Below are 15,911 nucleotides of genomic sequence, written 5' to 3' on the forward strand. Positions count from 1 at the left end.
ATCATTGATTAAAGGTAAAATAAACCTACTTTTCTTTCCTGTTTCATCAGAAAATAGAAAAATACACCAACCTCTGTCAGATGAAGCTCCCAGCAGTCAGTGACTGACTATTGAACTGGTTTAACAATCAACTGATTAACTACCCTGTCTGCGTCATAAAAACCAGTTTGTGTGGTTCTCTGGTATCGGTTGTTGTTCTCAAATTACAAGTCCTGCCCTATTACTTTTCATATTGTTGGAGTATGAAGAACTTTCTGCTTTTCAGCTTCTTGGTAGAGAATAAACAGGTTGAGGCATCAGATCTTCAGCCTCCCAGGTTGAACCTTCAGTGAGAGCTCCAGGTCTTCTCCTCCTTTATCTGATCTTCTCTGTCCTGGATCTTTGCTTGAAGCCTAATGTGAGAGAAAAAAAATCCTGGTTCCTCTTGTTTGTCTCCTCACCCTCCTTTTGGTTCCTCTTCATAACTGGTCATGAGATTATTAGAGAAATCCTTCCTTTTTCTTCACCTGTGCATGTTCATTTTGCTCTTAGCTAACTTTGCAATAAACAGTCAAGCTTACATCTGCATTAACAGCACTGTCATTTAAGTCATATGCATCTGACTTAGAATGTGCCCAGGATGATGGGCCTAGGTGTATTAGGTTTCGAAACGTTTTCAGAAAGAACTGAGAGAAAGTATCTGCCTCTGATTTAACCTTGTTTCTATTGTTATTCTAGTTTTTAACCCCTTATGTACTGTACAGAGTTCTTGCTTAGAGGGAAGTCTTTGTCGTTACTAAACAGAGAAGGAATTGTCTAATGACTGGATCTGCCTCTTGAAGTCTTTAAATCAGCTGCAGAGCGGATTGGAAAAGCTGAAATGTTTTGGTCAGAGTATGTAACTGAATAAAACCGGTCTTGGACTTATTGGACTTCTTCAGGGACAGTCAAGCCCGGAAAAAACTGGTGAAACGCATTGAAGCTGTACTTTATGCCACAGCACATGTTCCTTTTTAGGCAAGGCATGTTTTTTCTAGTAAGCATTTTTCAGTAACAAGATGGTTAAAAGTGCTTACATGAACAAAACTGAGGAAACATTACAGAGGCAAACACAATGGATTGGAACAGTAGCAGCAGGTCTGATACAGTATAAGACAAGTTTGACTACAAACTTCCACATAAATATTTAAAGGCAATTCTTAAAAAAATGTGTTTTTAATCTTGATTTAAAGGAAGTCAGGCTTTCAGCATTTTTCCAGTTTTCTGGGAGTTTGTTCCAGATCAGTGGAGCATAGGAACTAAATGCTGCTTCTCCATGTCTGGTTCTGGTTCTGGTTCTGCAGAGCAGGCTGGAGCCAGAAGACCTGAGTGGTCTGGAGGGTTGATGCCCTGATAACAAGACTGTGATGTATTTAGGTGCTAATTCAGGGATTTATAGACTAACAGAAAGATTTTAAAGTCTATTCTCTGAGATACAGGGAGCCATGGAAAACTTCAGAACCGGGTCCATGTTCTCTATGTTCTTATTCTTAGTGAGGACTTCAGAACCGGGTCCATGTTCTCTATGTTCTTAGTCTTAGTGAGGACGCGGGCAGCAGCGTTCTGGATCAGCTGCAGCTGTCTGATCCACTTTTTAGGCAGACCTGTGAAAACACCGTTGCAGTAAGGCTGGGGCCGTTTCTCAATATGTGTTCTTGAGCGTTCTCGTGTGCTCGTGACACGTCATCGGCCTCAGCCCTAGCACTGTTCCAATTGCCGAGAAAGCCAAATCGAGAACGCACCACATCCTCGGATGTTGTTCTCTATGGAGCGATATTTGTGCCTTCAGATTGAGCGTGCAGGAACCAATCCGAGCGCGCAGTGAGACAACGCACGCATGCTCAAAACTGGTCTGGCACGAGCTCAACTCTGAAAAGCTCTTCTCAACCCACTGTCCTGCTCGCGCTCGACTTTGCTTGAGCGCTCAACCTTTTCCTTCCATGCTCAACACCAGGCCCGTTTCTCAATTGCACCTACTGACCTTCACAGCATTGATCATTAATAAAGGAAAAAACATATTTTTATGTCTGTCCACCTTTACAGTGATTAATCTATAAATTATGTGCAGTTAGTTCAGCCCATTTTTTCAGTGAAATGGTAAAAATACCAGAGAAGGGAAGCCATTTGTTACATTTACTGTACATTTTATCTTTTCTTTCTTGAGAACAATATTATTATGCATGTTAAGCAGTTATAGTTTTATGTAGTGAAAAGGTGAGAATTGAAAAAAATTATGGTAACATTTGGCATTTTTTTTATTTACAGTAAGAAACAGAAACAAAATATGTGAGGATAAACACCTCTGTGCCAATCCTCCAAATATTTTTTTAATGAAGGGGACCTGAAACCAGCCTTCAGGCTAAACAGGGCCACCATCGTCCTCCTCCTTCAGCTGCTGCCCATCCAGAAGGTCCATGGATGGCCACAGGAGATAGAGGTGCTGCTGACCCTCTGCTGGCTGGCCTGTGGAGCATCCTATAGGGAAACAGCTTGCCAGTAAGATCTCTTACCTTCTTGTCCTTAAATAGAGCCAACAATGACACACAATTGATACATAGATGATATTAATTGGATAGAAGATTAAGACATATCAGCATATTACCTAAATTACAAGTTAATTTTATATTTGGTACAGGTCAAGTGGAGGCACGCTACAACAGACACCACGCCAAGGCTCATTAACATTATTGAGCGTGCCTTTGGTGGTCTGAAGACACGGTGGCGTTCCATCTTCTTAAGGGCGCTGGAGGTCCGCCCAACGTTTGCCCCAAAAGTAATCGCCGCTTCTGCATCCTCCACAATATTAGTATAGAGGCAGGGGACCAGCTTGACGTGGAGGATGAGGAGGTTGATCCAGAGGAGGATGACCATCCGGCGGCTGAAGAGAGGGAGCTGCTGCAGCTGGCTGCATGTTTAAGTGAACATGACTACATCTGACCTAATGTAGATCAGTTGGAGTCATGTTCACATGCTGCTTCATTTCTTTTTTTCAACACCTGTGAAAATACATTAAATAATTGTTAAATAATTTCCATTCCAACTATTTTTAATTGTAAGTTTATAAGCATTGTCTATTTGTATGAGATCTTAATAGGAGTTATTTCTTAGTTTTAAACCATGTTAATAACTGTTAATAATTTGTTAAATATATTACACCTTCATTCTTTTCCAAAGATTAAACATTTGTATAAAATAAATGTCTGTTTTTTCATATATTATTACTATTATTTTCTTTCCCTCTTTCTCCTCTCAATTATCCGTGTCCTGACTCAGAATAAACTCACTTAGATAGGAAAAACATTTATAGAATTTATTTATTTATTTATTTTATATGCTGCTGCCGTCCTAGGGAGACATTTACAATTTATTCCAGCAAGTATTGAGTTAATAAAGCAACACACGTCAGTCAGATAAACACAAAACAAATAAATCATAACCAGCGGTATTATGCACACTACTTTTTTTAATTACGCACTAATTCTGTAAACAGGCCACATAGAGAAAACTTAAAAGTATAATGTTCTCGCCTCAAACGAGCTTAAAACGTACTTTTGAAGAACAACAGCAGCAGAAAAGGGAATTTTTAACTTACCGCTGTGAGCTCTGTTTGCGCTGTCTCGAATCAAGCTGCGGCCGCGGTGCATTCTGGGCAAGCGGACAGTCTGAAGAACGCACAAGTCTGCTCTGATGCATGCTCGATAAAGAGGGCGGGCGAGAACAACATCCGGGGAATTCGGCGCATTCTCAATTTGGCGTTCTCGGCATTGGAACAGTGCTCGGGCTGAGGCTGATGACGTGTCACGAGCACACGAGTACACGAGAATGCTCAAGAACGCATATTGAGAAACGGCCATTGTTCCTGTTACAGCCAATCAGCACTGCCAATAATATAAATGTTATGCCACGAAGGTTGTAATAAATTCACAGAAATATCAGTCTGGAATGTTTTCAAGCATCAAAGGTACAATAATGACCTGTTTTCCTTTTTTTTTAATTCCTCATCTGCAATAAAATCTTAGTAAAAAAATCCTTTTTCCCTTAGTTAATCCAATATTAATTTTTGTTTTCCACAATAAAGGAATTGAAAAAAGAAACAGCCAAAAAACTATTTTAGGTTTATTTTTTTATTTTAGGGAAAACAAACACTTAATAAGGCTTGCACAGTATGTTTAGAAAAGAGCTAAATTAATAAAAAGACACACACACAAAAAATCCTTATAAAATACATTTATGAGCTTCATTTTTTTTATTTATAAAAAAATCAACAGAGAAATATTAAAGTTGTTAATTGTAACTTTGAAAAACTTAAAATCTCACATTTTAAAAAGTGAATAAACTACACAAAAACTAAATAAATAAAATAAATGAATAAACTGACATGTTTTCCTTTCCACCAAAACACTGTTATTTATCCACCAGTCAGCTTGTTGAAAGCATCTGAAAGGTTCTAAGGGATGATTAATGTTTAGTAAATTAATAAATGTTTTTACAGTAATGCTGTAATTTGCTTGAGTTCAGCTTCTGGTGCTGGAGGTGGATCAGGTCTGGGTGATGAATATTTCTGCATCCTATGATGCACATACACAGAAACAAGAAGAACTACAACAAGAAACCTGAGAGACCAAGTATCAGTCTGTCCTTTATCCCTGCTGAAGAGAACCAGGTGAGTCTTTATCATCCCTTTATATTCTATCACAGAGCTGAAGGTTTCTTTGGATCAGCACCGGTGGTTTAGTTGGTCTGGTGGTGCTACTACGGAGAATCACACTGGAAACACTTTGTCGCCATCCAGTGATGAGAGTTTTACCCAATTCTGCCAAATTAAATGTTTGTTTTCCTCTATATTTAAATTAAAGTTCTGTGATTATTCAGAATCTTCCTTAAAAGAGATTTATATGTAACTAAATAAAGTCAGACTGGGAGAGGTTTAAAAGACTGACTGGTCCTCTGGTTTTCTAGGCCAGCACTCATGTCCTCACCAAGGATGTCCCGTACCGAGAGCTCACTTCCAGCAACTACTTGTTGTCTTTGAGACTGCTGGCCAAAACCAACTGACTTCCTGGATGGGTGGAGCAGATCTTTCCCGCCCTTTTGCCCCAGGCTGTCTATATCCTGGAGGACTCCATTGTGAACCTGGAAGCAAACGACGTAATCACCAAGACCTGGAACCTGAACCACCTGTGACCATTGCAAAGGTTTCTTGGGGCCCCAACAAAAAAATCCAAGGGGGCCTTAAACCAGGTTTCATCACACAAATTGAATCCAACAGTGACAAAAATGTCAAATGCACACCACCCATCCATCTTCCTATGCTCTTGTCCCTGTTGGGGTCGTGAGGGGTGCTGGTGTCTATCTCCAGCTGTCAGGGGATGAGAGGTTCACCCTGGACAGGTCACCAGTCCATCACAGGACAACACACTAACAGACAGGACAAAAAAACATTCACACACACTCTCACACCTAAGGGAGAATTTAGAGAGACCAATTAACCTAACAGTCATGTTTTTGTACTGTGGGAGGAAGCCGGAGTACCTGGAGAGAACCCACACAGAAAGAATGTCCTGTGCATGCACTTTATTCCAAAGTGCATGCACAGGACTGTCCTACCTGCTCTTCTGCTCCTTAAGGGCGATCAGATGAAAGAATCTTCCAACTACAATCTGGTCTTAATTCCGTCTGCTGAGGCTTCCCTCTTGTTCTTATAAACTTGTAACATAGTTATTTCTTGCCACTCTCAACCTTTTTTTAAAGTATACGATGAGAGCAGCGGATCTACAATGAACAGCTGAAACAGAAGCTCACTGGATAAATAAACACTGGAAGCGTGCAGTCAGTAAGAGGAAACTAGTAAGGAACAAGCATGTACATTAGCGTTAGGTAATGTGAACATCACAATGATTAGCATGTGGGCCCGACCCATTCAGGTAACATGGAAACTCCAACACCCATGTTCCTTTGATATTTACAGTAAAACTCTCAGAACCAGGACACCACTGGCCAATCACAACCATAGTAACATTAGTAGACATAAACACAGTAAGAGGTGGGCTTTAATGAATCTGACTCACCTGCCAGTTTATTAGGAACACTTCTTCAATGATTAGTAATAGAGGTGTCAAACCAGTCAATCACAATCAATCCGTAGCAAAAACTTTCTTGACTGATGAAAACCAAATAAGAAATCGCCCAGAGAGTATTGCCTGCTGCTAAGAAGCTGCTTCTGGGTGAAAGTGACCCAGAACAGCAGGAAAGTACAGATGAAATCACAAGAAAGTGCAAAGTATGAGCCAGCGTAGCACCAAGGAGGCCGTCTGCGACACCGTCTTGTTCTAGCAGCAACAACTGATGTTCTACCACCAGAACTTAGACTGACTGCAACTTTTCATGTCTGATTCTGATATCAGTAATGACCAATCACAGCAGCAAGGCCAGGAAAAGTTTTCACAGCGCTTTCTACATATTTTCATATCATAGCTCCTAAAATTTAAAACTTATTTAGAACTGCAATTAGCAGAGTTTAAAAGTTAGTCTTCAGTCATCTGAGAATTAAAGGATGTGTGGAGGACCTCTCCTGGATGAGAGCAGTGGTCCTCTCTTGTTGATGTGTCCTGTTAACTAGTGTTTCTATCTCTGTCTACCACCAGGAGTTTGGCCTGGCCAGGTTTAAAAGCAACCAAGCTAAAGCCATGAAGGGGCTGGACTACGCTCTGTCCAGGATCCACAGTAAGACTTTCATATCTGCCTGTCACTGCTTATTTAACTCACTGAGAACCACAGGGGGACTCAGCTGGGTGATAGTAGACACTATTCAGAGCAGCTGTAGCTCAGAGGTGAAGCTACAGCTTCACCTACAACGACAGAGACGGTCAGAGCGGGGGATTGAACTATTTTATAGGAGTTTGGTGGTCTAGTCCATGTGTTTTGTGCATTTTGTGAAGGAAGGAAGGAAGGAAGGAAGGAAGGAAGGAAGGAAGAAAGGAAGGAAGAAAGAAAGAGCTAGCATTTGTTCACCAGCAACATGCTGACTGCCCATCCATGTGATTTAGAGGTACTGAAACAGGCAAACATGTAAAACATGCAGGACACGGGTCTTTGAGCATCACCGTACTGGACAGTGTTTCTAAAAGCTGTAGCTCTGTTATTCCTCCACTAGATGTCCCCATTATCCTGTACCTTTAATAACATTGCTTCTTCACTTCAATACTTTAGCCTCTCTTAATAAAGGATAGTATTGCAACGATAGTATTTATCCATTTTAATTCATCTTGAGGATTAAATTCTTTTTGAATTTTCAAAACTTTAAAACTTAGAGTGTACTTACTTATTACCATGACCATATTTATTCTCTAGCTGTACTTTAGGTTACAATATGTATTTAATATTATTCAGCATTTTAACACTTTACATCTCATTGCATCAACCAGATGGACTGTTTACTTTGTTTTTGTCCCAGCTCAAGCTCCTCCCCTTCTCCATGACGACCAGGTAGAGTCATCACAGAAGCACAAGCCTCTCCCACAACAAGCCACTCTTACTTCAACTCAGAAGCCCAAGCTGTTTGTTTGAGACTTAGCTGTGGCTAAGTCTAAGGGCGATTGAGTAGTCGTCTTGCAAACAGAAGGTTGTGGGTTCGATTCCAGCTTCCCCTTGCCACATGTCGATGTGCCCCTGGGCAAGGCACTTAACCCCAAGTTGCCTACCGAGCTGCGTCTCGGTGTATAAATGTGTGCGTGTTAGTGAGAGCGACTGAGTGAATGTGGCTATAGTGTACAGCGCTTTGAGTGGTCAGCATGACTGGAAAAGCGCTATATAAGTTCAGTCCATTTACCATTTTGCATAGAGGCAGCTTACCGGTCGATCTACGTTCCTACCCTCATCTATGGTCACGAGCTTTGGGTCTCGGATACCCACGGTATCCCAGATACAAGCGGCTGAAATGAGTTTTCTCCGTAGTGTGTCTGGGCTCTCCCTTAGAGATAGGGTGAGGAGCTCAGTCATCCGGGGAGGACTCAGAGTAGAGCCGCTGCTCCTCCACGTCCAGAGGAGCCAGTTGAGGTGGCTCGGGCATCTGGTCAGGATGCCTCCTGGACGCCTCCCTGGTGAGGTGTTCCGGGCACGTCCCACCGGGAGGAGGCCCAGGGGAAGACCCAGGACACGCTGGAGGGACTATGTCTCTCTGCTGGCCTGGGAACGCCTTGGGATTCCTCCTGAGGAGCTGGCCCAAGTGGCCGGGAAGAGGGACGTCCAGGGGTGGACTGGGACAAAAAATCGGCCCTGGCATTTTGGATTAGACTAGTCCACCACATTTTTTTTGTGTACTGAATGTGTATACCAACTGTGCAATACCAACTGTGCAATACCTTGAGGCCAGGTTAATGGAAATTAGTGAGAGTGGACACTTAAAATACTTCCAAAATCTTAATTTATTAACACTGTAAAATGTAAACTCCATCACAGCACAGCAACAATTCCTAGATCAGAGAGAGAGAGAGAGAGAGAAAGAGAGAAAGAGAGGTGTCACGGTCAATCACACATATTATCACGTTACATCATCATAAGAAGTTATTGTAAGTTGCTCATCAGATCTATTCAGTCTTCCAGATACTGTACGGTAACATTGGACTAATGTGCACTCACTGTGTAAAAAAGGATGCCAATGACAAAATGAACCAGAGAAAGGCCTCACTTGTCATCATGGAAAGAAAGAAAGTATATAATAACATTATTTAAATTTTGATTTACTCAGTCATTTGTAATAAGTATTTTATTTATCTAATTTCCTAATTTTTGATAATATTTTCTTTAAAATCGCAGACTTTTTGCTATTTTTCATGTAAATCCTTGGTGGCGCTTCACAGCGAAGCCGGTGAGGCCGCAGCGAGCTTGGCCTCTCCTGGGATTGCGCAATCCCATGTTAACTGTGCTGACTTCCATTCTGTGAATGCATCTTCCTGTCTCTAGATCATAAATTCAATTGTTCAAACAGTTATGAGCTGATTTTCCACAATTTAATATATGTGGATTACGAATTGTGTTTTGGTCATCAAACTGTGTGCAGGTAACATGTTTTCGTGCTGCTGGCCGATCATAAACAGCAAAGAGCGGGTTGTAGGTGAGGCCGGCAGTTCCTTGACCGCTAGGCAGGGGGCGCTCAAGGGGCACCGCTCGTGATCCCCAAATAGTAGAGTCAAAACAAGTTATGGATGTTTTATTAGCGAGTTTTGCTAAACAAGTAAAGCACTAAAAAGACTCTAAACATACAGCCGGCACAAGACTGATAAGGGAATGCTTTCCTCCCTGGCAGTGAGCTCCATTGAGACTGAGAGACTTTTAAAACTGAAGAAGATAAAGAGAACTTTTAGTGGATAATGAGGATATTTTTGTTCAGACAGAGCGCCGCATGGACTTAAATTATAAGTAGAGGTAAGACAGCGATACTTATTCATGTTTTGTTTTTGTGATAAAATGTGCGTATTGTGGGTTATAGTTTTAGAATGTGTTACAAATGCAGAAATCCATCATAACTCATAAACTGTTACCAATCAAATGACAAATTTATTTTCATCAAAGAATCAATATTTTTCCATGTATCTTGGTGAATTAATTTGGCTCAATCAGTCGCCTTCAGCACTTTGCAACGAGTCTACTCTGTAGAGTGTATATATTAGTAAATCTGACTCTGATGACGTCAGTGCCTCACCAGCTATGAACCCTACCGCACGTCACTGACTACAACCACCACCACCATATTTTACATCAGACACCGGAGCAGATGAAGGGCCTGCTGTTGGGAACACGTCAGTCATTTTGACACATTTCGCAGCGTCCGTTTGAAGAACTCGTTTCTTTTTTTCGTGCAGTTTCTCTGCGCCTCCCTTGCGTTTCTTACTACCAGGGGCGGTTCTAGACAGGGGCCAACAGGGGCCCATGCCCCTGTAGAAATGGCCTTGGCCCCTTTTATGGCCCCTGTACTGAAAGCATGATGTTAAATAAACTTCTCATAATTATTTGCAATGGCAAAGAAACCATAACTGATTGGTCACTTTGACCAATATTATTTTTTACCTATACAGCTTTACTCTAAAAAGAATTTAAAACTTAAGATGTTTCACGTTTAGCTTTAGCCGTATTGAGCAGGGGGCAAAGTTTTCAACTGCTAGATCAGGGGTCTGAAACCTGCCGTTCCAGAGCCACAAGTGGCTCATTTAATATTGTTACACAGTTAAATATTGCCATTTTATTGTTTTTAATTTTTTTGTTCTGTGCCCCTGTGAAAAAACACTGGCCCCACCTTGGCCCCCCTGGTAAATTTGGTCTAGAACCGCCCCTGCTTACTACTGTGAACACCGCTGCACAAAGTTCCACATGGAGCGTGAAGGTGTTTTTCTACTTTATGATTGGCCTAGCCCTTTAGACTGTCAGGGATGATAACCAATGGGCTGCAGTAGCCCGTGGTAAGGGCCGGATGATCGGAACAGACTCTTGCGCTGCTGATTTTATTTTTCTTCATGCATTATGCAAATATAACAAGGCAGATATATAAAATAATAATAATAATACATATTATTAATATACATGTCGGGTCTGTTATACTATATCCGTTGGTTGTGCTGTTTCTTTTACATCTCTCTTTGCAGGTTATGAAATATTCCCTGCATGAATTATAATAAAGGTATTTACATGCATAAATCAAGCGGAGCTCTATGGCAAAAGCAGTAAAACTCCTTGTGAAAGTAAAATCTGTTGGGCTCTTTTTGGCATTAAGACAACAATTCTTATTGCAATTTTTAAAAAAATAAAATAAAATAAAAATCTCATGAACTTCAGTATTGAAAAGGTCCACTGATGATTATGTTCTAGGTCCTGCTTTCCCCCTATATAAGGAACAGATTCCACACCAAAGGACAGCTTGATTCTCATGTGATCCAGTTGTAGAAAAGAGTCTAATGATGGCACTACATCTTTGAACATTTACATTTTCCCTAAGCTGGCATGGCATTAAGTAAGCTTGGGCCTTAACTCAGAAACCAAGTAGTAAATTCTTTCCATCAGGAAGGTGATTTGCCCTCATTCCATCGCTCCCCATCCCAATCGTTGCCTTAAAAGCACTAACATAAAGGTGACCTAGTCAGAGTTTTAGATTTAAATCTGATTGAGATGGTGTTTAAAAAAAACTCTACATGTTGGTTCATGTGAGAATCAGATTACCATCATTCTAAATGTTCAGAGTTTATCAGAGAATCAGGGTTCGGTTGCACAACAACCTCCTATCTGTCCAACCCTCTGCACTCACTAAGGTGAACACGACATCCTGAAGAGAAGGATCATACATGTTATACAATACATAGCCTATTCAATTCAATTAAATTTTATTTATATATCGCCAATTCAAGAAACATGTCATCTCGAGGCACTTTACAAAGTTAAATTTAATCAGATTATACAGATTGGTCAAAAATGTCCTATATAAGGAAACCAGTTGATTGCATCAAAGTCCCGACAAGCAGCATTCACTCCTGGGGAAGCGTAGAGCCACAGGAAGAGTTGTCTGCATTGTACATGGCTTTGCTGCAATCCCTCATACTGAGCAAGCATGAAGCGACAGTGGGAAGAAAAACTCCGCATTAACGGGAAGGAAAACCTCCGGCAGAACCGGGCTCAGTATGAACGGTCATCTGCCTCGACCGACTGGGGTTACAGAAGACAGAGCAGAGACACAACAAGAGAGACAAAAAAGCACAGAAGCACACATTGATCCAGTAATCTGTTCTACATTAGATGGTAGTAGACAAGATCACAGTGATTGGTTATGAAAGGGTGGGTGGTGGAGTTTGTGGGTAAGGCTGTCAGACCCCCCTTAATTACCTCATCTCTGACTCTGATGTCAGTGCAGGTTTAGCACTGACATCAGTTTAGCACTGAGATTAAAACATAAAAACAAACAAATGTGAGATGAAAGATGTGTAAAAGGGTCTCAAGATTTTACCAAAAAGCCTGTTAAATCTCCTAAATAAGTAAAATCACACGTTGAACTGCTGTATTTTGGTAGCACTGTTGGTAATTGTACTACTTTTGTTCAAAAAAGCTATTAGTGACAAATCCATCAACTTTTTCCTGTGTCACTGCAACTTTAGCAACTTCATATGACAGCAGGAATTGTTCTGAAATTATTGTCTTGAGACAATGTAATAAAATTCATAAATCATTTCATAAAGGTCATTTTTACTTCCAAACACATTTAAAGCTATAATTGGTAATCCTGTTCAAAACACTTTTGCTATACTGGCTAAAATCGTCCTTCCATCCTGAACGTAGTCAATACATTATGTATTCACAAATAGGAGCTTAAAATGCAGTTCCCACATTATCTGTGGGAACTGCAGGTCTGCAAAAACGTAATAATCCAGCTCCATCATATACCAGAGCTCTGATTACCTTGTATGTTTCTAACAGAGCACTTTGCTCTCAGACTGCAGGTCTGCTGGTGGTTCCTAGAGTCACTAAAAGTAGAATGGGAGGCAGATCCTTTAGCTATCAGGCTCCTCTCCTGTGGAACCAACCCCCAGATTAGGTCTGTTAGGCAGACACCCCGTTTCTCTACTGATGACACAGTTAGGATGTGTACGGCCCCTGCAAGGATGTGAACTTAAACTCCTTTGTAATGCTTGTGAGCAAAACAATCAGGGCTTCTTGTCTATCTTGCCCTTTCAGCCATTTCTGTTACCTTTGATTACTCCACACCTGTGTCCTGTTTAGTTTAATTATCTCCTGTGTATTTAAGTTTTGGATTTCTGTTTAGTCTTCGCTGGATCCTTAGTCTGTTTACCAGATCCTTAGTTAGTCAGGTCTTTCTTGTTGGTGCTTCGTCCCTGTCTGTGGCCTGCCTTTGTTACCCAACTGATGTGTTCTCCAGATTAAATTACTTACCTGCCTTCTGATGCCCCCTCGCCACTTTTTCTGTGCCATTGGTCCTCAACAAAACCCTCAAATCATGACAGTTGGACTACAAAGCTGAACTAATGATGTTTCAGTAAAACAGTTTAATTAGAACAGTCGAAGGCAATCCTAAACAAATGTGTTTTTAATCTTGATTTAAAGGAACTCAGGCTTTCAGCACTTTTACAGTTTTCTGGGAGTTTGTTCCAGATCAGTGGAGCATTGGAACTGTCATCACTGGTCAGATCAGGCAGGGGACCACAGAAAATTACGGAGTCTGACATTGTTTTAGCAAAACACACACCGAAGCAACACCAACTTTAGTGGCCTCCGATCGGCATGACCTGGTGTCATTACCGCCAGTGTGAATAACAATCTTACTCAGTGTGCGAAATACCTGTCAATGTTTGGGGGGGTCCCCATCTACCGATTGTTGCGCAATACCGATGTAAATTTTCTCAATATGCAGTAGGCCTATACCATTACAATGTCAAAGTCAAAGTTGGCTTTAATGTCAATTTTTCACATTCACCAGACATACAAGGACTCGAGAGGATGTTTCCCATTCACCAACAGTGAAACAGATAAAGTGCACAGGCACAACAGATAAGATCAGTTCCTAATACTAAAATTGAATTTTTTTTGTATTAATTATTGTCAACGTTACGTCTTTCTTCTGTTTTGCGCGCACATGGCTAATTTGCATACGCGAACAATATTGGCTGGCTCCACTTGGCAAAAAAATTAACATATTTGTGAGAAAATGTTTTGAATTTTAAATACTGGACATGTTGAGCTTAAAAACATTTTAGTGACCATTAGTGACAAAAAAAATATTTCATTTTTAATTTTTTTTGACACAATTTAAGACCCCCTTTAAATTTTGCTTTTGAGGCTTTCAGGGGGTCTCGTGGGTTAATCGGGGGGGAGCCCCCCAAGACCCCCCCCGGACCCCTCCGTATTTTGCACTCTGTTTTTTGCATACATTTTTTTTCCATATTGCACATTGTGCAACTTGGACAATGATCTGCAAATGGGAGATTTTATTCAGAAATAAGAGTCTTTGGTTTTAATAATTTTTTTTAACACTTGTTCTGCTGGCCTAGAAACCCCCCTTCACAGGGCACTGAAGGTGCAGAAAGACGCAGAAAGGTCTCGTCCTCAAATCTCTCCCTACTGTAAAAGTTTTACAGGGATCTAAAGCTACAGAGTACCTGGATCCTTACACTGATCCAAAGCACACCAGCAAGTTCAGTTGAATGCCTTAATGATGACAGCTTTCAGGTCTGGACATGTTGCATGATAACAAATAAATCAACCAAACCAGCCTGTTAACACAAAGGCTTTTATAAAGCAATGCAAACAAGCTCCAGTCTACCACCCAGACAGGTGGTAGGCGGACCTCTTTTGGCCCTGGATAAAAATCACCCTGCAGGTATCACCCTGTTCTGAATGCTGGGAACTTCTTCTAACAGAGGTTGGTGTTTCTTCTATTTTCTGATAATGCAGGAAAGACATGTAGATTTATTTTACATGTAGTCTGTGATTATAGTGATTAAATCTGTACATTTTAATTCAAATTTTTGGATTTTAGCAACTAAGCTTTAGTTCTGTTTTACATTTATTACTGTTATTATTCTTTATACCTCCTAGAAGATTTAGGTTTAGTTAATCATGACAGTCACAGGAGAATGAAACAGTGAATATTCATGTTTATTTTGTTTTATTATTCTGGATTTTGCAGAATCAGGAACAGTGAAGTTGACCAATCAGAGAGGAACAGTGGTGAATTTAAAACCATATAGAGGAGGTTTAACTTCTTTTTAAAGTTTTCTCAGCTCTTTTTTTTTCCTTATCACGGAGGAAAAAAAGGAAAAAAAAAGAAAAAAAAGAAGAAAAAAAGGGAAAAAAAGGGAAAAAAAAGGAAAAAAAAAGAGAAAAAAAAGAAAAAAAAGGGGAAAAAAAGGGAAAAAAAAGTTTTCTCAGCTCTAACAGGAGACAGACATTAGATGTGTGATTATAATTATTAAAGAGATGAAACACTTTTGTTAATATGTTGAGCACCTTTTATAACTTGTTCTTTATGTTTCACTTGTTTGTTTTGTCAGATGGGGTGAGATATTTATATATGCATAAATTACATGACAAGAGGCCTGCAGCATTATTTAACAATATTAATGATCATCAATGATGTAAATGTTTTGACATGACTTGTGGTGTGTGTAATTATTGGATTAATGATAATTATTATTCTAGTTTGAAGAGACCCACAGATCTGTTGGAGTTCTTTGTAAATAAAGGGAGGTAAGCAGTGACGGAGCTGGACTGTAGCAGTAGAGAATTTAAAGGGAATGAGAAATAATTGCTGTAATGCATAAAGAACCTGACATGAAGCCTGAATGTAATCTGTAACATCAGAGCAGTTGTGTGTTGATATATTTGTAACATTACTGTAGATGAAAATGTTGTTACTGCAGATGTGTGCTTGATGGTTCTTAGCAGGGTCAGCTAAATTAAATATAATGTAGAAATGAGTTCATTAACAGGGAGGATTACTCAAATAATTTCATGACAAGTTATATATGGGAACTAAAAGGAGGATGAGGAGTGAAGAGGAGCTTAGAGTTTGTTTCTCACAGAAGACTTCAAGTGAAGATCGAGGACAGAGAAGAAGTTCAGCTAAAGAGGAGAAGACCTGGAGCTCTGACTGAAGGATCAACCTGGGAGGCTGAAGATCTGAGGCCTCAACCTGTTTATCTTCTACCAAGAAGCTGTTGTTACTCAGCGGACTGAAAGGAGGAAAGCTCTTTATACTACAGTATGAAAACAATATGAAAAGCTTTCAGGCCAGGACTTGTTGTGATTTAAGAACAACAACAAATCCCATAGAATCACACAAACTGGTTTTACTTGATGCAAACTAGGCAGCTGATCTGTTGACGGTTAAACAAGTTAAA

General features: G+C 40.3%; 1 protein-coding gene and 1 long non-coding RNA gene across 5 annotated transcripts in view; one reads left to right on the plus strand and one right to left on the minus strand.

Moving 5' to 3' along the window:
- LOC118558143 (cell surface A33 antigen-like) overlaps positions 1-15,911 on the minus strand; it is a 260,028-nt gene that overhangs the window by 152,363 nt on the left and 91,754 nt on the right. The gene's annotated exons all lie outside the window — the stretch shown is intronic.
- LOC118558155 overlaps positions 5,927-15,911 on the plus strand; it is an 85,063-nt gene continuing 75,078 nt past the window's right edge. Inside the window, exons 1-2 of the long non-coding RNA XR_004928181.1 lie at positions 5,927-5,942; positions 6,663-6,741. This is a non-coding gene — a long non-coding RNA (uncharacterized LOC118558155). The remainder of the gene's footprint in view (positions 5,943-6,662; positions 6,742-15,911) is intronic.

This window comes from Fundulus heteroclitus, unplaced genomic scaffold, assembly GCF_011125445.2.
Source record: "Fundulus heteroclitus isolate FHET01 unplaced genomic scaffold, MU-UCD_Fhet_4.1 scaffold_103, whole genome shotgun sequence".
NCBI lineage: Eukaryota > Metazoa > Chordata > Actinopteri > Cyprinodontiformes > Fundulidae > Fundulus > Fundulus heteroclitus.